The sequence below is a fragment of the Falco cherrug genome, chromosome 13, assembly GCF_023634085.1.
Source record: "Falco cherrug isolate bFalChe1 chromosome 13, bFalChe1.pri, whole genome shotgun sequence".
Classification (NCBI taxonomy): Eukaryota; Metazoa; Chordata; class Aves; order Falconiformes; family Falconidae; genus Falco; species Falco cherrug.
This window is the reverse complement of record NC_073709.1, coordinates 7,957,312-7,982,596: the sequence shown is the minus strand read 5'-3', so window position 1 is coordinate 7,982,596 and position 25,285 is coordinate 7,957,312. Positions and strand designations below refer to the sequence as shown.

The 25,285-nt window shown below is 38.9% G+C and overlaps 1 protein-coding gene across 6 annotated transcripts in view; it reads right to left on the bottom strand.

The window, feature by feature from the left end:
• PLCB4 (phospholipase C beta 4) overlaps window positions 1-25,285 on the bottom strand; it is a 208,918-nt gene that overhangs the window by 103,714 nt on the left and 79,919 nt on the right. For 2 of the 6 annotated variants that reach the window (XM_055725825.1, XM_055725827.1), the window contains one exon: window positions 2,005-2,223. The exons of the other annotated variants lie outside the window; for them this stretch is intronic. The gene's annotated coding sequence lies outside the window, so the exon portion shown is untranslated. The remainder of the gene's footprint in view (window positions 1-2,004; window positions 2,224-25,285) is intronic. 6 annotated transcript variants of the gene reach the window in all.

Below are 25,285 nucleotides of genomic sequence, written 5' to 3'. Positions count from 1 at the left end.
GGGTAGCACAGATTTGTAGATGCAGCTTTTCTTCCTTCCTCAGTTCTGTGATACAACTTGAGTTCAAGTATGAGCAGCAGCAAAGCAGCCATACCCTGCCCTAGCTAATGCATGGCTGGAGCAGACAGCAGCTCCCTCAGGGCTTTATGTTGGTTGGTTTCATTTTATTTTTCTGCCAAGACTTCATGTTCAAATCACAGAAAAAAATATAAAGAAACAGAACATACTGATTGTCTTTAATGAAGGCTCTTTCTCTGATTCCTCCCAGACAGTATCAGGCAAAGAAACACGTGTGGTGCTCATGGTGTGCACTTCAACATCACTGAGCAAAAAGCAGATCTATGAATCAGGATGACGTTTAACAAATGGGGGCAAAGTAATTATAAACTGCCTGGCCTAAACGTTGTCGTATAGGCTCAACTTGTTTATTTCCCTCACTCCCAAATGTTCTACCTGTTGTATGCAGAAACAACATTCATCACCAATTGTTCAGGGAAAACACAGCCCCTTTGGACAAACTGGAAGTCAAGGGATCTGGGTTAAAGCTGATGTTTAGCCAGGCTGCTCTGGAGTCCTGAATGGACACTTTGCCATTTCCCATTTTCCTTTTTTCTCCCCTCTAAAGAATGAGGCTAGCAAGACTTGTCTTAATTACACACTTAGTGATGCTAATTATTTACCTACATGGAGAGTTTGAAAACACTGATAGCAAGACATCCCAAAGCTAAAAGTTATGTTATACACATTATATAATCACCAATAACATCCAGTATTAAACTTGCTAATAAACAACTATGTATTTTGCTGAAGATGAAATCGCCACAGTTCTAAGCACAATATATGACAAGGCTAAAAATAAAATGCTGCCTATCATTTGGAAATCTAAAAGTCCCCTTTCCAGCAGCACAGTTGTCCAAACATGGACAGCCATGTTTAAGATATACCAGGTTATTAACTATTTATAGCTTTAACTTCCTAGAGTTTCAAGAGGAAAAGCAACCGGTTCTGAACTCAAATAACTATTATTACTTCCTTATCATAGGTAGGTGGCAGGGTAAGCATTTCTTGTAAATTTGTTTCAGCCAGATTTCTTTTTAAATGGCTGTTGTACCACTGCTCAGAAGCCCTAAAAGCAATGGAGACAGAGCAAGAAACACTGTGCAGGTGATGGAACCACAGATTTATTTTTTTTAAAAAAGGTATCAATTCTTTAGCTGAGAAGTTCATAGTTAACCATAAACAGAAGATGGGGGTGCATAAAATACAGCATCACAGTCTCTTTCATTAATCCCTGTCTCAGAGAAACCATGCAGTCTGCATATACATTTCTACTGATCAAATATTAAAACAACTCTCTTGACATTGTGCTATGGCTCCTGTCACATCAGTCGTGATTGAATTGATGACTGTCTCTTTGGGGTAAAATGAGACTGTGTGAGACATCTGATGTAAGTTTATCTGATAAAACAGTTTAAAGTGCTAATATACTCATTACTGAGGTATTCAGTTATTTACATTACTTGAGAATGATGTCACTAATTTTTTTTCTGAATATTAACGTATGGCCTGTCTAAAAAATAGGACAAACCCAGGCATGTCGGCTATTGAAGAGAGGGTGGAAGAGTGTTGCAAGCCAGCAGCCTCTCCAAATCGTTGTGCTGTATCCATTTTGGCTTGATCAGCTATTCACAATATATATAAGAAAATTTCTGGAAGAAAGGCATCTCAATTTTTTTATTGCTGCAAATGGATGATTTGACACAGTGTTCCAAAAGGGATAAAAATAAAAGTGTTGGTATGTAACCTATTTGTCCAGGATGAAGACAAAAAAGGAGAGCCAGTCTGCCAATCAGGACTGCTGGTATGGCATGCTGGCATACACAACCCATTTTGAACACTTATTTGACATCTCATAATAAACAACAGGCTTTACAGCATGCTGAGAGGTTCAGTTTATTCAGATTTTTCTGGACCAGCTGGAGATACCAGAGTCAGAGGACTTACTTTCTCTAAATTCCTAACATTAAGATGCAATTCAATGTTGAACAGCAGGAAAGAAAAGGGGGAGCTGTTACATCTCCAAGTCTCTTCATCACTGTTCTTTACCGTCACCTGCTGCTTGGACCTCCACTTCTACCGGGGTGAACTGGGACACTCATACTGAGACAGGTACAGAAGGGAACATGCTCACACAGAAGATAAGCACTGCTTTCTCTTCTCTCCCTAGAAAGGTGAGAGTATGCACATCATCATGCTGGAATATGAAGACATTCTTGATTCTGGACAACCATTAGGGGAGAAAAACATTAAACAGGTGTGTGCAGAAGACACAAGAATTGAAATGAGGAGGAGGGAACTAAGAACAGAAAAAATACAGAAAGCAGATATGGGGTGTCTGACACTGATGCAGCTTCAACAGAATAATGGAGTGTCCGAGCAGGCCATATAGCTAAAATGAAAAGGGAAGGCGGCAGCATTTTCACAATGCTAGAACAGTAGGCTGTTTGGATACCATTTGGATGAAATGGAAGCAGTTTGGGATAGCACAAGCGAAGATATTTTTAGAGATTATTCCAAGTATGAAGCTGGGTTTCTGCAGTAAGGCTGGAAAGGAAGGAACAGGGTGCAATATACATTAAGACTGACCAACAAAACAAAACACTGGTGTCTATGTGTGTGGGGTAAAGAAGTGGCAAGAACAGTGCCAGCATTCCAGGCAACAGGAGCATGGGATTATTTATTGTGACAGCTCCAGAGTGGGAATGGCAGGGCTCCCAGAGACAAGAGTTCAGCATTCTCCTGTACTGCAGACTATCCAAGGGCTGTGTGGGCAAAATGCCTGGGAAGGTGAAAGAACTGATTCTAGACAAGAGTGTGGAGGTCAAAGGCAGAGGAGTCTGTTTGGAAGCCATGAGATGCAGTAGAAATCAGCAGATGCAACTTGTTAGACAAAAAAATTGATAAAAGGACCCTAGCAGACAGAAAGAAAATGTTTTGCCATTTGCACTGGCTGCATGCACTGAAGTGTTCTGTGGTACTTATACCAATGCTACCACTATCCACTCTGGCCTCCTACAACTTAGGAACAAGTGGCACATGCATTTATCAAGTATGGTGCCGGTCAAAATCAATAGCAGTGTCACACACGAAGCACAGCAGACCCCACAGAAAGTGAGGATAACATTTTCACTTGTCTAAAGCCAGCTTTGCTTCATATTCCACCATTAAGCATTTCCAGCATAATAACTACCATTACAAAGAATAAAAACTTGGGCCCAGAAGGCTTTTCCCATAAGAAAACTGGTCAGCTAGTTCAGACTGCTTTTCTTCCTGTCACATACCTATTAAATGCTCCAGACTGTTTAATGTGATAAAAATGTCTAGACTGTTCTTTGACTGAAAGCTTAAAGAAGAAAGCTCTTTGCCCTTGGCTAGCAAACCTCTTTGCTCCTTCCTTGCTAAGCACAATGATGTGCGTGCTATACTGCTGCAAATCACACTTTCTGCATACATACAACGAATGCATTCCTGGTATCTTTATAAAACTTCTGGGATTTTAGAGACAAGCCCAGGGAAAAGGTGAAGAATATACATATTATGTGTGTGTGTATATATATACACAGTATCTTATATATACCTAATATGACAAATATATATTTTAAAACAAATATATGTATTTCTATAAAATATAACATATACTTAATTTATATGCAACATGAAGAATTTAGATATACTGTGTATATATACAGTATATACGTACAATACTGTGTAGTGTTGCTTTGTAATGAAAAGTCTGGAGCTTATAATCAAATTGCAGATGTTATTGAGAAGATGATGACAGAACACCTCTCACAGTCCAGTGCGTAAGAAAAGCAGAAATATAACTGAAGAAGCTCTGTTAAGATTGATAGAGCAAGATGCTTTGCTGAAGCAGGCAGTAAAGGTAAAGTTTAGGCAAGAAATCCCAATGGGCACATTAGAAAAAGCGTTACCACATGTGAATCAGTGCATTCAATGCTTTGTGGTTCCTAGCTGCCTTAGTCTTTAGCAGCTGCTTATTTTTATATAACAAAACTTCTGACATAATTATAATCACTCTAAACATAGATGCAAGCATATAATTTATAGTAAAAATATCTCCTGACAGTGAAATTACCCAGCTTAACTGGTACACACCCTTCAGTCCTGATTTTTAGGCTCTATAAATCTGCATCTGTGCAGTGGGTCATGGTCAAGGAACAGGTGCATCTGATTCTTGTCAGCATGTGCAACTTGTATGTTGGAAACTAAGCTGCATACCATGGAAAAAGCTTAAGAAGAAACACTATCTTTGGACACCATTCATTGTAGCTGACTCCCATAGGAAATACAACTTGCCAAAAGAATTAACGGACAATGTGATGTGACAGAAACCGCTCTGGCATGCTCACCAGTGGATTGTCAAATTATGTATCAAAGTTCCACTTCCCATCTTCCTGCACCCCATTTATTCCCAGAGCAGTCCTAACATCCTGAGGATAATTTTTGAAAAATTATCTTCATCCTCATCCAAGACCCTAACTAACTCTTCTCTGTCATCGAACCACAAAGTGCACTGCCAGTCAGAGGATCTGAAGAAGAGAGAACTGACCACTCCACAAGAAAACAATCAAGGACTTGGGAATACCTACAGGAAGGTTGTTACAAGGGAAGAAAATGGCAGCTTTTCCACATTAAAAATCTTACTGTACAGATCTTTCTGCTCACAAAGTACTGCCCCACCACTGAGCACTTCTGGTTTCCAGTCTCCTTAAATTACTGTTTTTCCAAGTCAGAATGCTCCCCTCTGTTAAAAACAAGAATGGGGTTTTTCAGCATCACAAGGGAAGGTTATTCTGTTGTATAACTACACATTATAGGTGAGTTACACTTTACAAATTGAAAGCTTGCATCAGGAAGGTTGTACTTTGGGGTTTGTTTCTTTTTTTCTTTGCTTGTTTTCTTAAAATAAATATTAATATAGGTTTTAGATCAATAAATACTTCTTTTTGTCAGCACACTCTTGCAATCTTTGTCTCTGCACAGTTCCCATGCATGTTAGAGGGTGCTCTGCAGAATCCTGGCACTGCTGAATTAAACTCCTTCTTTGCTCCATACATGCAGTTCTATTGGGCATCTGAGTGAAATGGCATATGTATGGAAAAGGGAATAGGCCCAGCTGGTGTTTCTCTGGAAAGCCCCATGCCTTCCCAAGTCATACTGACAGTGGTCAGCAAGTTGTTTTCTGGGTAGTGGTTTGGTTTGCTTTGCTTTCAGGTGGGACTTTGGTTGTTGTTTTGGGGGGTGGGGTTTTTTTCCTGTTTGTTTGTTTTTTGGGTTTTTTTTATGATGAGCAGCTGGCAGAAGCCTCCTGAAGGCAGGCACCCAGGCTGTGCTTACTGAGGTACCAGTTTGTTGGCAAGGTTTTTTGGATAGGAGACAAAAGCAGCACAGAGAATAGGCTACTGCTTCTCCTGAAACAGAAGTGGCTGGCACAGAAGCAGAAAGAACAGATTTTATAGTTGTAGCTTTCCCTTCCAAAGTTGCATTTCTACGGTATTCTCAAAAATTCTCGATAGCATGGGCTAGGTAAGTGTTAATAATATTGTTCACTGCAGTATACAACCTAACACACAAAGATCTGTGTGTAAGAAAGCATGAACTGTGCCTGCCTCAGAGTATCCTTGGTTAACCACATTAAGACACACAACCTATTAGGATTTGTAAAAGGGCAGAGCAGTGGACACCACCGTTTTCAAGTTAACTGTTACCAGTGTGTGCTGGAGACACTTATCAGAGGTAACCAGAGTAACCTAACTGCAGACAAAACGGGAAAATTCAACAGACAGCTGCTTGTTCAGAAAGCCAGCAAAAAAACATGAGCCCTTTTGGAGTAGTCAGGGACGATAAAAGGAGTCAATCCAACTCCCTCTCACTGAAAAGAGCAGTCCTAACCCCTCGCGTCTTCCTTTTGGATGGATCCATTTCCTGATAGCCCAAGTGATCCCAGCTTAGCCAGTTCATCTGTGTATGGTGGTGGAAAGCTATTCACTTCTTAATTTCTGCTAGCTTTGTGCGCTGTATCCTTGGTCACACAGGCATCAGGTCATGACCAGAATCAGCATAAAGGAAAGACTGGTAGCATGTGGCTGAGAGAAGATGAGAGAAGCGAGAGCACCAACAATTTTGGTGGCAGCAAACTGTGATAACTGGGCCAGCCAAGCTGGTATCACACACACCACTGGGAAAGACTATTGTGATTTTGAAAACTGGTTGGCTGTGAGTATGCTTTCTCTCAGCATTGATTCTCTGCAATACCTTTTGTCAGAACTACTGGTCTGATCTACCAATTTTCAAACAAGTTTGCTCTTTCTGTAAATTTTACAACAGACCGCAAACTCTGCTCTAAGTAGAAACTTAACCTGTTTACAAAGGCATATAAGAACTAGCTCACTGTAACATAAAAAAGCAAAACCACAGCTACAGCTACCATAGCTAGTAAATTGAAATGTTTTCAGGAGCTGTTTTTTTTCTTTTTAATAAATCCTGTGTGAACAAAAAAAGATAGCAGAACTATTAAGCAGAACAAAGACGGGCAAAATTTATTCTTAGTTCGTTTTTGAAGCTATAGTTAAAGAACCACTTGATTGTAAAGTTCAAGACAGTAATATTGAAAATCAGGTTGAATATAAGGTCATGCAGGTACTGGATGTGATAACCAGAGAAACCGCACTTTCTATTGGAAATCCAAACTCACACAAAGATAAGAAGGAGTAAGTTACTCAGGCAAACACATCACTGTGGCAGAACTATCAGATCTAGGCAACAAAGGCTGCTCTTTTCAAGCTTCTGTAAGGGACAGTAATGTTATAATTAAAGAAATAAGACCTCCTTTTGCCTTTTGACTGGGTCCTGATAGGCACAAAGTAATATCATTTCTATCCAAACCTACCTTTCTTAAAAGTTTTGGCTTTGTTTTGGAGGAGAAGTATGAAACCAGGATATAAACCAGGTTGATATATGCCAGGACAAAAACTGCCACAAGATCCAAAGCTAACAAAAAGGTACAACTATAAATAAAAGTTCCAGACATGCTACCTAAACCACTACTACTGTAGTCTCTGGCATGTGCCACAAATTTAACTTGAGGAACACAAAGTCTAACAGCAATACTACACTGCAAAGCAAAGCCACCCACTCTGTAATCCTATCTGTGGCTGAAATTAAGACATGTCCCCACAGACCTGCTTTAGAGGTAAAATGCCATAAGACCAGTTTACGCATTTATAAAAATATTCTTGAAAATTTTGTGCTATATGTTTAAAATTTCAGTCAATGTTAAACAAGATTTTTTTTTTTTAAATGAAGGGTTTTTTCCTTGTTTTCACACATGGGCTTTAAGACACATCCCTTTCTTCCTACATCAAGAGTACAGAGGATTCTTGGAGAATGTGATGCCTCAATCCACCATTCTCTTCACACACAAAAATCTTCCGGCATCAATTAAGTGATGTTTCCAACTGGAACTAGGTGGTCTCTGAGCAGTAACCTTGGTCAAAGATCAGATGTACCTGATACACAAGCTGGTAACAGCGAAAAAGTAGCTCAGGCTACAACAGCACAGAATTTTTTATTCAAGTCTTCAATGGGTACATTTCTGCTGTGCAGCATAACACGTAGATGTGCAAGCCAGCTCTGAGCTGGCAGTGTTGTGCTATGTTTTCTGGGGTCTAGAAGCAACTTCACTGTGCAGGTTAATTTAGTCCGCTTCTCAGCCACACAGAGCTCCACATTACTACAGCTAGGCTGCTTCCACCTCATTCAGTGCTTGCCCAGGGATCTTAAGTATTTCTACCCGTTATGGTATGTATGTAGGGCAAACACACCTTCTGCTGCAACACTAGCGTGCATGCTGCTTTGCAGTACATTTACAGTCACTCAAAACAGGCTGGCTGAAACCCTTAAAATATCACAAAGCAATCTTTGAAGCAATCAGAGATTGTTTTAGACTATAGTAATATTCTCGCTCTTCAGTAACACTTGCCTTTGTTCAGAATAACAGCCCGCAGTTGCTGAATCCTCCATACATTATTCCATACTAGCAGTATTGAGGTAATACTCATTTTCACAACACAGAAACAGCACCTGTCCCCCTAAATAACAAACCAAGATGGTGAAAATGCAGGTCTTCAATAGCTTTCGGTCTTCCAACTATGAGCCTCTCCAGGCAGGTGCGCTACAAGGTAGGATTACTTCAGCAAAGCATAGGTTAAACCCAAACCCCAGGTTTGAACTCTAGCCTCTGAAACTGAAAGTTTACTTCAATAAAACCATTGTTGAAAGATTAAGTTTCAACTGCAACTCTGGAAAATAAAGCAAATTCAGCCGTGAGGAAGCACGCATTTTTCCGCACTGACTCTGACACGTGTTAGCTTACAAATCACCTCTTAGGAAGGACCCAAGAGAACCAACCCCATAAGGCATTTGCCCTGTTACCATGTAAGCAACCCACTTGCTAGATGCAAGTGACCCATCTCAAAAACATCTTGAATGGCATGTCAAACCTATTTTTTTTCATATTCTGTAAAAGACATAAGTAAACGATTACAAGTGCTAACAGTCAACATACAGAGAAGAACTAAAACTGTTCGGTCAACTTCAGAGAAAAGGCCAGTGTCCCTATTACAAACAACGGGACAGAGAAGTGCGACAGTGGGACACCTGAGAAGTGCAAGGGATCCAAGTCCTGCTCATTCTGCTGGCAGAAGATCAGCCAGTATAACCCGTGTGAGAGACTCCTTTTCATCACAATTTTCACATTTTCTGCTTCACCCAAAGCCCTTGACAGCCCATAATTAAGCAAGAATCACTGCATGCATCTTCCACATGGTTGCAAATAAAACTTGGGAATCTGACCTGATTGTCTCCAAAATATTCAGATTAGAGACAAATAAATGAATGCAAACACACACACATAAATTTTAGTTATTCCTTTTGGATACTTTCTGAGAATTTAGTTTGCATGGTTTCATACAGTTCTGGCTGCATCAAGAGTTTGAAGCTCTAGCAGTAACAGATATTTCTCATGAGTATAATGTACTCTGAGGCACTTGCATGTCACAAGTGATACAAGCCATCTGAAGCATCAGTGGCATTATATTTTGTTCATCTGATAGAGGAGGAAGAAAAAAAAGTTGCTTGCCAAACATTTGAGATAGGTGTAAAATGAATCTCACAGAAGAGAGCTTATAGGTTAAAAAAAAAAAAAAAAAAAAAAAAAAAGGAAAACCAACTAAAAACCCAACAATATAGATCTAGCAGAACGAAAGAGGGATGCTGGATCCAGAATCACTAACCTGGGAAATTTCCAGATAAAGATTAGCCAGTATCATTTGGTTTCACTGTGAAAATTTTGCTCAGCTCTTAATTATAAGCCATTTATAAAGGTCTTTGCATGGTTTCAATGTAAATACAGTCAAATATTTTTTTAACATAGAGTTCTGATGCTGAATGGAAGTATGACAAGAAAATACAGCTGTAGAATGTCACAGAGACTGAAAACCCAGTGGATATATACCTTGACGAAGAACCAGAGGATCTGGTTTAACTTTTGATTTTCCTCCCAGGGCAGTCCCACCTGCTTAATGAAATTTATGCCTTACTAGCAAGTCTCACTGAACTGCATTGCCTGTTTTGTGTATTGAATTCATTTACAACAGAATGTTACCTCAAAGCATACAGAACCTAGAGATCCAGAGATACAGCAGAAGGAATCAATGGTCTTAAATTAAGAACCATTTGATGTTTTTAGCTTAATTTCAGCATATTGCATATGCATTCAAATATTCCTTTAAAAAAAACAATAAACAACAAAAAGATTAAGAGGTAGAAGGAAATTTTCCTTTTTACATTCCTTCAGGATTTAAAAATAAAATTCTAGTACAGTAATAAACTTGACTATACATAGCATTGTTCGTTAGATGGTCAGATAGCTTCCCTCAAAAACAGACCCCTCTCAGCGAAGAAAAAGGCTATGAATGGCAGAAAACAGAGATTACCTAAGAGAATAATCTTAGTTATCATCCACCACGCACAATGTTATTAATTTATATAGCACAGGGTTTATTTTCATCAGAACACCTAATCTGACACTGCACAACCACTACACTTCTGCTTCCAGTTAAGTACATATATATACCCAAGTAGCCAGCTGGGAGAAGTTTGCTCATTTAAATGTATTCAGCTACTTGACCTACAGGTTTGCAAACCACGGGCTACACTTCCACAGGAGCATGGGGATATAATAATGATGATGAAGTTTAGTGAAACGGCCAGAATCACCTCAGACTCGGCTAACTCACATTCTTCTTTAAACTACAGTGAATTGTTACTTGTACTACTACTACATGTTTAAATACAATTGCAAATCTGGTCCAAGTAATGCGTGAAATCCAAACCACATGAAAGCACAGCCAGGTCTCTGAAAGTCTGGTTCCACCAAAGGTACACTGAGGACACTGCCATTTTCTTCCTGGCATCAAAATTCTACCTGGATCACCCAGTCCACTGCTCTGAACGTCACAAATGCTTACTAACAATTTTTCTTGACTTGTTCATAAGGTCAACTTTCTGAATGTCACGCACTGCCACAGTACCTACCATATTCTTCCAGGACAGCCTGGAAGATCTTTCCAAGTATAAAGCATATGTTTTTGGCTCTTGTCATCATGGGATTTACCCCATTCTATTTTGAGAATTATGCCCACAGAAATGTCTAACAGATTTCCACTATTATACAAGTTAAAGATTAAATAAGCACCCCACTTCTACTTCATTTTGGCACTCTTCAATTATAGCTAGCAATACTGTCATTTCTAATAGCTGAGCCAAGTAAAATTCATAATGTCATCGTGTTGGATCTGCAATATTTTCATGTTAACTTGCAGGTTTCTCATTCATTCTTATTCCACGCTTCGAATATGCTTCAATCCAGAACCAGTTTCCTGAGATACATTCCACATATTCATAATCTAAATGCCACAGAGGAATCTGTAATTTATAGCAAGACTTAAACTTTTGGCCTAGTTCTGTAATTCCCTCTATATTAAATCATCGTTATTAGATACTCTTACTGTGAGTGGTTTACCAGAATGGTCATTGCCTGAAAATACAGCTTCAGTCATATTAAAGGTAGCAAGTTTTATTCCTATTTGCAGTGAACTCTTAACAGTGGGGAACAATACAAATAGATTGGACAGATTAAAATCAATATGAAGATGTCATCAAGTATAGTAGCATATCAAAGTGTCACTGTAAAAAGATGTGACTAGTGGTGAACTACAGTTATGAAGCATGAACACTAGCTTCACTTTAATCTGGTTTTTTTTTCAGCATAAACCCTTGCTGTCGTCTACATGCTTGGAAAAATTAACAAGTACAGCTTCTGCTACTAGGTAAGAACTTAGCTTTTGGGTAGCTTTACTTCAAATTCTTTCTCTCTACAAAATTAGTAAACTTTTCTAAAATCAACATTTAGTAACTAAAGGGTCCAAAGTAATCAGAAAGTTTTATCTTCTGATGTGCTGCCAACCACATTCAAAATGGCCTGTGCCTTAACAGCCTATTTTAGCATTTTATATATAAACGTGTATACATATATATAAAGATTATATTTATATAAAATATGCATTATTCAATGCATAGAGACTGTTTTGAAAGGCCTCATTTTATTGGTTAACCGTTTAAAATTTTTTCTACACAATTTAATTGTTTTTAAAGGATTTAGAAGATTGCAAGTCTTGGGCAAAGGGACACAGCTGTTAGTTGTAACAAATGATTGACAATATATCTCAGTAAGTCAGTAAATATCTGATTTCAGGCAGTTTTGCAGATCTCTGAATGTTAACGTATAACAACTTCAACATATCTTTGTTAAATTAATGACATGAACTTAATGAAAGATGTGTTTAAAAGGTGTGTGCATTTTTCAGATAGAAAGCCACCAAATTCTACAGTACTAAATCAACAGAAATGTGCATCTTTTGAATGTTTATTTAGAAAGAAGTTTTCATCAGAATACCTCTTTCCTTCCAAACCCAAACCCAAATAAAACCTCAAAAAGACATTAAGCCCTTGTATGGAAGGAGACTCAGAAGAGTCATCTACTCTATTAACAAGCCCCTGAAAAGGCCAAACCCATGCCATTTTGATTGATATGACTAAGTGTTGCACAAACACCTTTAGTGCTCCAAAGGCAACAAACTCTGCAAGCAACCTATTCACGTGCTTCACTGTCCTTTACCCTGAAAAAGTTTTTCCTTGTTTAAGTAATCCCCACTTCAAGAGATTTCCATATATTTTATCTTAGACACCATGGTACATGGATTTTTTCCTTCTCTTTTTGCAGAAACCTCTCAAGTAATTAAAACACATGGATAACGAATGATCAATCTTCCCATGATCATTTTCAGACTGTAATCTATCTAAAAGTTATTCAACTGATCAAATGATCTAATGTTAGGGATGACTAATGAGAGAGACAGATGACAACATGCTTGCTTACTCCATGCAGTGTTTAGGACAGGCAGTTCATCTGCTTCATTGCCTGGTTGTCACTTTATGGAAAAAAATAATGTCACAACTTACAAAGACAATAACAACAGTAATAACAGTAAAAATAATAATAATAATAATAAATCAATTGGAAACTTGGAAGCATCCAGCAGAAAGCAGAGAAACACAGCAGACAAAGCCTCATAATGCTTTTAAGTACTCAGGGCAAGATACTGGAGTGAATTTTCACATCTGTGCTTTTGTTGTAGAGTGCTGGCATGTTAGCAGACACTTGGCATCCAAAAACGAATGATTCTTTGGAACCCCAGACACAGCCTAGACCTCTGCTGGGATACAAGCAGGCAGGTAATTGGAAGGTGACATGCTGAAAATACACTTCCATACTGCTCATGAAGCACAGGTATTTTTGCTTGTCTGATGCAATTCACCAAGTCTGCCTACAAGAACTCCAGATGGTTGATGGAAGAAAAAAACAAAACATTCCCATAGGAGATCTGTCCATGCATGTGCAGAAAAGAACTGCAGATCCCACCAGCACTGTCCTGAAGTACAACAGATATCTGGACAAGTCCAGCAACCTGTAACCTACCCCACAGCACAGAGGGAGGCACCAAAACTGGCCACTGCATGAGCCTCCAACGATACGTCAAATGTTTGCTGCACAATTGTAACAAACAGGATGTCTCGGAGAGGCCTCAGGTAGGGGCAAATACCAAGAACATTAATTTTGGGAGAGAGTGAGCAGTCATCGCTTGCTCTCCATGCACTACATTTGCAACAAGGGACAGCAACGGACATCAGTACAGTCAGTGTAAAACTGACACCCAATGGTGTCCAGTTACGAGGCAAGGCTTAAGGAAGGGAAACTTCAACAAAAAAACCAAGATGCTACTGTATTTACAAAATAGTATCCTGTGGATAATGACTACTACCACCTCCCTTTGTGAATGGCTGGGTTTTTTTGTTTTCAACTACACACATTTTTGAGTGACAAATTTGAAACAAACTCTTGAAGCAATGAAGTTTTTCAGTTTCCATCTAAAGCTGTTTCTGAATAGTTGCATTGCTGTTTGGTGCTGCTCGTCACGAGTCACGCTGTAGATGTATAAGACTGAAAAGAGGCAATGAACATGGCTGCTTAGCAAATGTTTAGTGCTACTCTGTAGGTATTGTCCCTTAGCAATCTCAGAGCACACAGAAATATTGTTAATGTCAAAAGACAAAAAATAGCACTGGACACAGGTAAGTTATCAGTTTTTCTAACTGATGACTGAATGCAATCAAAAATCCAACTAGCAATCTGAATAAAAAGACACTATTGTTTCTAGGCTAAACAATCCTAGTTCACTCAGTCTTTCCTCTTTTCTCATACTCTAATTATACTGTCTCTCTCCTTTAAACTCCCTGTCCAGGGATCACACTTCTTCTGAGGTACTGTGCCCAACATTGGGTAGTCCAACAAATTTTTCCTAGAATTTTGTTACCCTAAACTTAGGAAGCACAAAAACTCCAGTAATTTCTATTCATAAATCACGTGGAAGACTAGTAATAAAAAACCCAATCCAAAACAAAACCAAAAAACCCAATACCAAGACAGGCATGATAGTTAGCTTTACTACTGGACTTGCATTAACCTGTCTCAATTTCTTAAGACACCTAGTAGTACCTACCTTCCCTTCAGGCTCTTTGAAAACTCAGCAGTAGATATTAATTTAAGAACTTGGGAAAGTTCACAGTACTTTAAATGATTTTTTTTTTCCCACCCAAACACAAATGGTAATTAAAAATACTGATTTCCAGTATGGCCTATCATCAGGAACTGAGATGCGCAGGCTGTCAGAAATGACAAAACACACGTGCTGTGACAGCTAAGATATCAGCATGTGCTGCGCCAGTGGACAGAAGTGATTTTGAAAGGCCAGCATCCCATTTTATGCAACTTGGCTGGGAATACTTTGCTTAAAGAATCAACCATTACAAGTTTGAAAGAAAACTGGTACATGTTTTTGCTACATAAGTTTCCAGTTTACACAATTATGACATACTTTTCCTTTTTAAATTTAGTCTAACTGGTTTGAAATTAATTATGATAAGAATGCAAAAAAAAAAAAAAAAAAGGAACACAATCCTTTACAGGCTACAACAAAATAGCATAGTTCCAGACTGGAGCTTTTAGTGGTTTAAAACAAAAAACAAATTGGGGACCAAAGCACTTTTCCACACAATATTTACTATCATGTTTAGGTCACTGAAATAAATTATTGTATTTGCATGAGATTTACTACCTAAAATTTTCAATCCAGCTTCAGCCTGGATTAAAAAGATGCAAGGAATGAAGGAAGAATGAGAACACATGAGCTTTTTTAGACGTCCCAACTAAACAAACACGTGATTAGCAAGGTCCAACTATGTTGCCAATACTATGACTTAAAAATACTTACAAAGAGTTAACTACATATATTAGAGTTAGCTTCACCTAGCAACTACTCTGTGTCTTGAGGGTGGTATTCTGCTTATGCTGGTATTTACCAGACTGATGCTGTTGAAATAAACTGAAATAGGGCTTTAGTTCATCATTTCTTAAAAGACGCAACAAGGGAACATCTGCTAAGCAAAGAAATACACAGAATATACTGATCTTCTGAACTCCAATTACTTACTTGTGTATTTGTTTAATATTTAATAGGGAAAGAACACTATTGTTTAACTATTAAACATAATGAAAAAGAAGTCAGTTTTCTCAATTTGAAATTGCAATATCTCTGGTCATTCAAGCGCTATAGTAAGATGACAGACAGGCAACCAACAACATATAATTAGTTGACCTACACATTCCTCTCGATTCTCAAAGCTTATTATAAATAACATGTAGACATTAATCCTTCTGGATTGTGGCTTAAGGCATGTTTTGGTTTTGGGGGGGGGGGTGTTGTTTTTTTTTTTAATGGCATCTAGACAGCTAAAGCATGCAGCTGAAGAAGGAATCTTCAATGACATCAGCATGTTTCAATTAATAGAACTGGCTGGCTAATAGTTGCCAGTGCTTATGCCTGTATTTAGATTTATTTGATAGTTGCAGTAAAATTAACGAGTTAACACATATTGAGAGTGTTCCTAGGATTTGGACCAAGCTACTGAGGAGAAATAGAACTTCTTGACCACACTCCTTTTCCTGTTAGCTTAAGTATGGCCACATCCCAGAACTTTGAGATTTAAATAATTTACACGCAGCCAAAATGTTCCTGTACCCTACATACAAACTCTCACAAGAATTTCAATGGGAAATTAAAGTGCACTACTACTGTCTCTAACAGCAGCGCGCAGTTTAGAATAAGCACAATGCAAAACTGATAATCACAATGGAAGATAACCACACTCATTTACTAATGTAACTGAGAACTCTATATAGTCTTCTCTTTTTTTAAGCATAATGAATTTGCATAAATTAATATTCCTATGATCACTTCACCTCAGTTTAATTACTCTCCCAAGAGAATATCACATGCATAACCAGTGCCAGCTATACTCCCTGATTCATAGTTTAAACACGTAAAATCATCTCTTTACTTCTGAGAAAGAAGAGGAAAGCCCGCATTAGAGATGGCAAAATTACATGACGCAGGGAAGGTGACAAATCTAGGTTTACCAACCCTTGAATTACACTGAATGGTTTTTAACTTGAACACCTTTTGGAATGCTGCCAAGGATCTAGTATCAAGGGATACTTTAGAGCAACATATTCTGCATGCAAAAGTGCCAAGAGAGTATGTTTGAGAAATTAAATCATTCTGTTCCACTATTCAGCACTCACGGAAGCCTGAGAGTCTGGAAGGCTGGTAATTAGCTAATTTGCATGGACTCTGTGTAGAACAGTATTTAAAAGAATTCCAGCAGTACAATCTTTAAGGGGCAAGACAGCCTAGCCCAACTGGCTAGCTAGCTTGCATATTTTGTCAACCCTCTGTCTGAGGCAAGACAAGCCATTTTTAGCTGTACAAGGATGGGTGGGTAGATTTCTGAAAATAGCTACATCTGCAGTTTTACAGCTAAATATCTAATTTCCTCACAAAGAGTCTAATCACTCTCCCATTTAAATGGGCTGCAAAAGCTAGATCAAGAAAAGGAATGAATCCAACTCTCTCATTCCAATATCCCTGTAGGAAAATAGGCATTGTTCTTTGGTTTCTCCAGTACAGGAAAAGTACTAGGGCAGTCAAAGTTGAAGTCAGGAGGACAACTGCTTCAGGTGCTATAGTGCAGCACACAGGCTCTATGGATGCTGTGGTAGCCCTTGGAAATACCACAGACTTCTCTATTTATCTATTAAATAACATTAAGCCCTAGCCCAATAATTCAGAATTATCAGGTACTAAGTACTGCTTGTCCATGACAACCTCATTTTCAGGGACAATTTACATTCCAACACCAACCAGCAGAGCTGGAAGAAAGTGATCACCAGTGTGTACAGGCACCTGTCTGTGCCTAGGCCTCAGCAGCACAGCTGCTATCTTGCACTGCTGGAGACCAAATTAGAAGCCTGGTAAAATCTGATCCTCAGTTCTCCATCACTCCTCAACACAGTGTAAGTCTCCCACACAGTCTTTTAACTACAAAGTCCTAGGTACCTGTTGAGAGTTTGCTAGGCTGTGCTGACCCACCTCAGAACAGATCTGCCCCCCAAAAGTTTTGCATTGAAAAGGATAGTGCATTTTCACACCCTACCTTCCCTGTCCCACCACCACTTCGATTGACTTTGCTAACAACCACCAACTGGAAAAGAAAGTAACCCTGCAATCCAAGGGGCCTCTTAGAGTTTATTTGTTGCTTTGATATTTTCTTTCAAAAGAAATGGAAGGTTGAAGTTAAAGCATTTCTTCAGTCAATTTTCTTTGAGAAGGAGTATTTTGGAGTAATTTCCTACAGGTGATAATAAGTTACATCTCTACAGATTTTCAGATAGTGCAGGTGAGGGTTTTATTTCGAAATACAAAAATTACTTTTCCTGTATATGATGTTTTATCTTCCCAAGCTCTAGTTCTCCAGCTTTAGGCCATCTCTTTCTGAGGTTTGCAATGGTAAAATCATAGTAAGTTAAGCATGAGACTTTAGCTGCCACAAACTATTATTTTACATAGAAAAGGAGAACAGTTGTAACTGCACGCACCTCTGTTTTCACACTACTAATGATCTGCACATGGCCTTCAAGACTGTGGTATACTATCTGTCTATAAGGTGATCAATTCTGTATATGCAACATGCATTTGAGAAGTAATACTCTTTCTGATGATACGGCTTCATATCCTGCTTATGAAACACCAGCCCGAAAACTGTTTTCAAAGTTACACAAATACTACATCAAATCTACTATGCAAACATCTATTTTGGAATCCTGACAAGGAACTAACTTTTAATGCTTCCATAACATTTGCAAGTTGGGAAAAAAAAAAAAAAAAAGAAAGAAGTGTTCTGCGTCAACAGGATCCTCCTCCTTCATGGAAATTAAGTGCCAAAAATAAATATGGAATTCCCTCATGTGGCCCTGCTGTTTTCCCATAGACTTAAAAAAAAAAAAAAAAAAAAAAGAGAAGTCTATGCATGAATTTTAAAGCAATAAAAAACTTACATTGCAGAAGGAAAAAAAAAATGCTACCTATTTCTACCTGTTTTTAAGGTTTCAAATTATCTGCATGAGGTAACCTGATAAAGTACAGCACTTTAGGTGAAATGAAGGTTACCCCGTAGCTTTAACTGAGAATAGCTGAACAGAAAACAGACAAGCTTTGGACACTGAAGCCATATTTTTAGGACTGAAACACAAATAGCAAAGTTGAACCTAAATGCAGGTTATATTTGAGCTTTTTTTGCCCTTGATCTTCTGCTAATCTTTCTGACAACATTTGCAGCAACATCTCATAGTCCCTAGGGTGAAGATGGCAATTCTCTAGAGGACCAATAACACAGGCACAGAAGAATGTACTGGCTTAACTGCTGGTATTCCTCTATGATAAAACACAATTGCAACTTGATGGAAACTAATTTTCACCCATTATTACCAAACATCACTAGGTAAGGAAGCTCTCCTCTCCTGTTTCCAGGGTCTGTATGTATAAATGCCTGGTGCCCTCTCTGCACCTTCCACACACACCTCGAAACATCTCCCTCTTCTTATTGTTCACTCCTCTGTTCAGACATCCTCCATCTCTCCACAGACTCGCTGAGTTGGTGAGTTCCTCTGCTGTTATTTGAGCCACTTGGCCTCCATTCCAGACTCTCACATCTACCTCATTTTTCCTCCTTTATCACCCTGTTTTCTTCATCCCTTTGTCTCCTTTCTCCAAATACAAATTGATTGTGTCCTTCAAATTGTGACTCCACTATTTATTCCAGTTTCTGCCCACCCCCACCTCCCCTCTCATCTTTTAAATAGCTCAGGAACACTCAAACTTGTGTAATCGAGCATTAGAGGCTCCTCTCGTAAGGAATGCCTACCAAGATTCAGTTCAAACCCCGGTTCAATCTCCAGTTTGATTGCAGGTCCTATGCCACCTCAGAACCTGCAGTTCTGCAGCAGAAATACAGAGTTAACATTTTCCTACTTCAATATTAGCACTACAAGGATAAAGAAAGAAGGGAGAGGCCATAGCATGTTCACTGCTCACTCATTCAAAATCTCTGGAGAATTTAGGTGTAAAACTGAGTATAAAAGGAACACTCTCACAAAAGCCTAAAACTTTGTCAAACTTGGATGGTTTTCTGTGTAGAATGTATTTTGTAGAATCATAGAACGGTTTGGATTGGAAGGGACCTTAAAGATCACCTAGTTCCAGCCCCCTGCCACGGGCAGGGACACCTTCCACCAGCCCCAGCTGCTCCCAGCCCCATCCAACCTGGCCCTGAACACTTCTCCAGGGATGGGGCAGCCACAGCTTCTCTGGGCAGCCTGTGCCGGTGCCTCACCACTCTCACAGTAAAGAGTTTCTTCCTAATATCTAATATAAATCTACACTTGTTCAGCTTAAAGCCATCACCCCTTGTCCTATCGCTACATGCCCCTTGTCAAAAGTCCCTCTCCAGCTTTCCTGAGGGTCCCTTCAGGTACTGGAAGCTGCCAGAGGGTCTGCCCGGAGCCTTCGCTTCTCCAGTTGAACCACCCCAACTCTCTCAGCCATCACTGACTCAGTATCACTTTGACCACAACCTGCAAGAGCCAGAGACCATTTAATTCTGCATAAGTTAGAGCACCTTCAAGGCTCTTAATATAGAACAAATTGTAAAAGTGATTTTTTTTACTAACTTCAGGTTTTTTCCCATGCAGAAGCAAAACACTAATTTTTATAAACTTAAGAACATACAGACACATCAGGGTTCTTCATGCTAATACATCAGAACATAAATCAAAAAATACTTAAATAAAAATGTTTCTTTGTTAAGAGTATGTCAGGAACTGATAACTTCTTAGGTGTTGGTATGTTTTGCGATGTAGGCAATATACAAATCTTGGACTAACTGAATTACTTGATCCTAAAAGTGAAAACTCCTGCAGCAAACAAACAGTATTATGTTGGCATAGTAAAGTTGATTAAAAAAACTTCAGAGTATCAGATGTCAACTTACAAGACCCTGTTCTAAAATGATGAGATGGCTGAAGAGCGTGGGAAAAATGTGTTAGCTGCACCTGCAAAACTCTGCATGCAGACATTCATGCTGAGGGTAAACAAGTAGTCAGCCATGCAGCTATTTGCAGACTGTGCACTTACAAATGGCCACTTCCATGTATAAATGCTGGACCTGAAGGCACAACATTCATGCCTCTAAACTGAAAAACTGAAATAAGCCTAATATCACAGACTGTCCACATGAGACATCAAGCACTAGAAGTCCTAGGTCTCATTCCTATAGAATCAAAGCCCCTCCTTATTCCTGCCAACCAAGGTCTAACACTGCTACAGTTCAAGGCAGGTGGTCTGAAATTCCTTTTTAGTACTTTATGTATCTGCCTTTCCAGTACCAGTTTTGTGAGGCTACTATACAAAATAAACTTGCTTCTTGGGGAAAGGAAAAACAGTTTTTTAAAACAACAACAAGCATTAATGATTTGCTAAATGGGTTGCCCCTCTTTTCTACTTTTTCTGTCCAAAATCAGTTGTTCCCAACAGGTTTGGTGCCTCCCACTAGCAGTCAGTCTCCAAGCAGAGGTATGAAAGTCAGTGCCTACCAAAGGCTCTGTCACTGCCAAAACTGCTGGCACAATGGGCAAACTGAAGAAAAGGGTGAGGCCAGAAGATAAGGAGGTAGAAAGAGACATCTGGCTGTTCTTTTTTTACAGCAAAATATCATAAAAAGCAATATTAAAAAAAGATGCTACGCTCTGCTGCAAGCTTAGTGATTCCTATCTCTGTGTGTCAGGCCATTAATTTATATTTGGTTAAGTAAACTTTGTATTTGGTCAAGTAAACTCAGCATACCAAAACACTGACAAACATGGTACATTAGTAACAGAACAGAGTCAAAAAGCATTGTTTGAAGGGAGAAATTTAGAAGGATGGGAGGATACTTGCATATAAAGTGTCAATCAATTACATAACTATTTACATGACTCAGATGTGAAAAATTACTCTCATGAAGGAATGTGCTTAAAAACATACGGAATAATATTCTTTCTCCATAACTCCTCTACTCTGCACTTTCTCTGTCCACTTAAACACAGTGGTGCTTGAACACTGTTATGGATTACAGAACATTTAATTAAACCTGAATCTCTCGCAGGAAATAACAAGACTGCAGCCTGTAGCTGTTTCATGCAGGCTTCACTTCCCATACTGAGATAACCCCTGCTATCCAAGCACAAAACTTGGTAACCCACTAAGCCCAGACCTGCAAATAGACTGTATTGCTTCATAGGACATAATCCTGTAACAGAATTTCCCCCTTTTTAAGTCAAGTAATACACAAAAGCTTCAGCCCTCCAGGTAATGGTCGGACACTTAAAACTGCATTACTGTAAAATAGTCATATAGCCTATGTTCCTACAGGGACAGATTTTCAAAATGGCTCAGTATTTAAGGCTTCAAAAGAATTTCACTCCTTTTTAGGCTCATGAGTGAAGAGTGTGAATTTTCAAGTGCTCAGCACCCAGTGAGAACAAACAGTCCTGTTCGGATCACTTGTATAGCAATTGGCCATTTCTCAGAGGACATTATCAAAAGCTGTTCCAGCTTTGTTCTTTTCAACAGCACTGCTGCCTAATGGCACCAAACATTTCCTGCAAAATAAAGATAGGCTTACTTAGCTTTTCAAAATAATCAATTTGAAAAACTGGGGCATAGAACATGTGGAATGTATCAACTTATCCTGATTTTCAGGAGGAATCAGTTGGTTTGTACAAGAGTAGGCCATTCCCTTGCTGTGTAAGCTGTGCATTTCAGGAATTTAGAAACTGGCCTGGGGGAAAAAATAATTCGTTTTCTGCTGATCTAACACATAAAAGGATCTGAGCTCAGAGGTGCTTCACCACTTTGCTTTCTAAAAAATAAATTCTCTAAAATATGAGTACATTTTGATAATTTGTGCAATTTATTAAAGCAAGTTTACATAGTCTGGTGCTTCCCTCTACATAAAAGATGTTTGTTACTATTATAGTTAAGAAACAAGAACCAAGTATGGAGACTGAAGCATAGTAGGTACTCCAGAAAAGATTGTTCTCTGCTTAAGAATCTTCTGAGAAAAAACAGGCAGAGAGTTGACATTGTTTACCATCATTACTGTTCCTCAGACTGTTCTTCAGTATGTATGTATGCATAAGCACTTTTCAATAGGCAGTGTTACAGAAGCAACAAGTGGCTTAGTAATAAAACTTAATTCAACTTAAGCATAAAATCTTAAGACCTTTTCTCCCCCATTCTTCTTATTTTGAACAAGTCTTTGCCCCCCATTTTCTGCTCCAACCTGAATAATAGCCCAAATTTAAGTACTGCTGCTTGACTTTCATTTTGATAAACTTAACTTTACAAGAATCTCTCAAATAATGCATAGCAAATCTGCAGCTGTGGAACTAGGAAAAAACCCTAGCTAGTAATATGGAACCAGCAATGCTTGCAGAGCCTGCTTCTCATTCAGGAATTGCTGAAAAGCTACAAAATTTCAGTGGGATTGAGGCACCTTCAGATCTCCTAATCCCTCCCTTTGCAAAAACAGTACACAGGCAATACGGCTTCTAACAAATTTATTTCCTTGGTCAGTAACCTCTCCACAGTGGAGCGGTATTTTAATCTTTGTAAAACTGGAAGTAATGGTAACGGTTTTCAAATCCTTAAAGGTCAAATTTTAAGGTTTATATGCCTCTCTAACTTTCACATTTTCTCACTTAGCCACTTCTCCACTCTTATGTCTACTGTCCTTCATGGCAGCTCCTAAACTTCAGAGAACTGAGCAGAGCTATAACTTACTCTAATTTTGATGCTCACACATTGCAGAGAGACTCTCAGGGAAACCTGGGCATCACCCTTAAGGCAATTCAGCGCAAACAGAAGATATCAGATATTTCAATAAGATAATATAAGCATACACAAAATATGCAAGTAAAGAGAACAGCAATCAAAGCTGAAACAGATGGTATATGAGATGGTACTGAAATCCTCACTTACAGCAGCACTGAGGTAAGCTGCAGGAAAACCAGCACACTGCAAAAGCATTACTTCAGCTCATGTTCAGCACGAATCAAAAGCAAACTGCAATCCACTGAGAAAATGTACTTCACTATTCTACAAGTTTACAAAAATGCAAAGACTTCACTGTAACATTATAGCCTTGCTTTCCAGAAAACTGCACTCAGATGTTGTTCCTCTGACATCATTAATCTCCATGGAAACCATAGAATAACTGTTGGCCTGAAATAGGTTCTGTCATCCCAGATCAACTCAAAAGTAGTCCAGCAAAAGATCTTATACATCATATTTTTGGGCTGTACATTTTTACCAGTGAGCACAGCTTAAGAGTTACAATTCCTGCGGCTGCTAGGGTACAGCTTTCATTCCTAATAATCAGAACATATGTAAGGTGAACTGTTTTTCCAGGTGAGGCTAAGATACAGAGATTCAAAGATTACCTACTTCTAGAGTAAAATGGAGACTTGAAAAAAGCCCCCAAAGACATGTCTGTATTGAATGTTAGAAGATGATTAAAGCTAGGAGACTAAACTCCTAAAAAAACACTGTATCCCCTTACAAGGGAGCAGGGCAAAGCCAACAGACGTTTCTAAAAATATTGATTAAAATTTACTTTTGGGGGTCATCAGGGAAATGATCATTTTAAGTGGACTGCAACCAGATCAGTCACGTAGGGTGGTGGTTCTTCCTTGTCCTCTCAGCCACTCTGTGACTAACATCCCCCTCACCGGTTCAAAGCAGTTACTCAAAAGATCTTTTACTTAGCAAACAGGTCCTCTACAAATGAGCTTTGTGCTGTGTTAGACTGACAGATTGAGACATATAGGTAGGCTAAATGTCAGGAAAGCTGTTTTCTTGGCAAGAAGCTATGTATCCAAATGGTTTTGGTAAGGAAAATATACTGTCTGCACATATACAAATGCATAATATGTTATAAATATAAACAAGTAGACTTCTTACAGATCAAAATTGAGAAAGTGATCTGTAAAACTGAGATTTGCATAGTTAGAAGTGTCACACTGCACTAAAACTTGCTGTCTTGAATGTAACTCAGCCGTTGTTATAAATTTCCAGGGATAATTAACATAAAATGTCATATACATTTTTCTGAGACGCAACAAAAAAGCAAAGACAGGCAAAAGACAGCAAGAGAAAAAAAACCTAAAATAAATAGAGCCTTATATTTGATTTCATTCATGTTCAACAGTCCTAAAAGGAGTTACCTCCAGCTACAGCTGCAAGCACTCAAGATGTTTCCAGAGAAAAACCCAACTACCTGACTTCCTGAGGTCTGACCTTTGCAACTTTGACGCCTACAAGCCATTCTCTGATCATAGCTTACTTCTGTTCTGGGCAGAAAACTTCTTTTGTAGTGTATTTGTCCAGTTTCAAACCCAGTGAAATCCTGGGGGCCTCTGTATGTTGGGGTTTTTAAAATAATATACTAATATGGTAAAACAGAAATGCCTTAATACCGGGTTGTTAACAGGCTCACTAACTTGAGTAACACTGCTGATTGCTAGAAACATCCAAGGTACACTATCACGTCTGGGGTTTTTTGTTTGATTGCTTGTTTTACCTCAGCAGCATGCAGATGTGCACAAGCAATACTGGCTGAACTTGGTAGCTGACTTGATATCTTTAACAGCTATGTTGAATTTACAAGTTCATTTGTTAATAAGTGAAACACTAGAGACCCACAGTGCCTGTGTAGAGAAGTCCACTTAAATTCTTAAGGGGATACAAACACGTCCCTAAATGGGAGCTTTGCTGTGTTTTGTAGGCAGCCAATCTGAGATCACAGGCCTTGATTCCATGTCTCTGAACAGTAGGATATAGTCTTTGCTAGCACTGGTCTCCAGTCAAGCCTCAGTTAATAATCAGCAAGCCCTCTGCATGCCTCCTAAGTGTCAGGCCCTTTGCATACCTACTCTTTTATGAGGGGAAGGGAAAAGAGAACTGAAGATGTACATTTGAGTAAGATGCTGGACTGGGTGGGACCCTCAGCCAGTAATGGAGGTGTTCAAAGC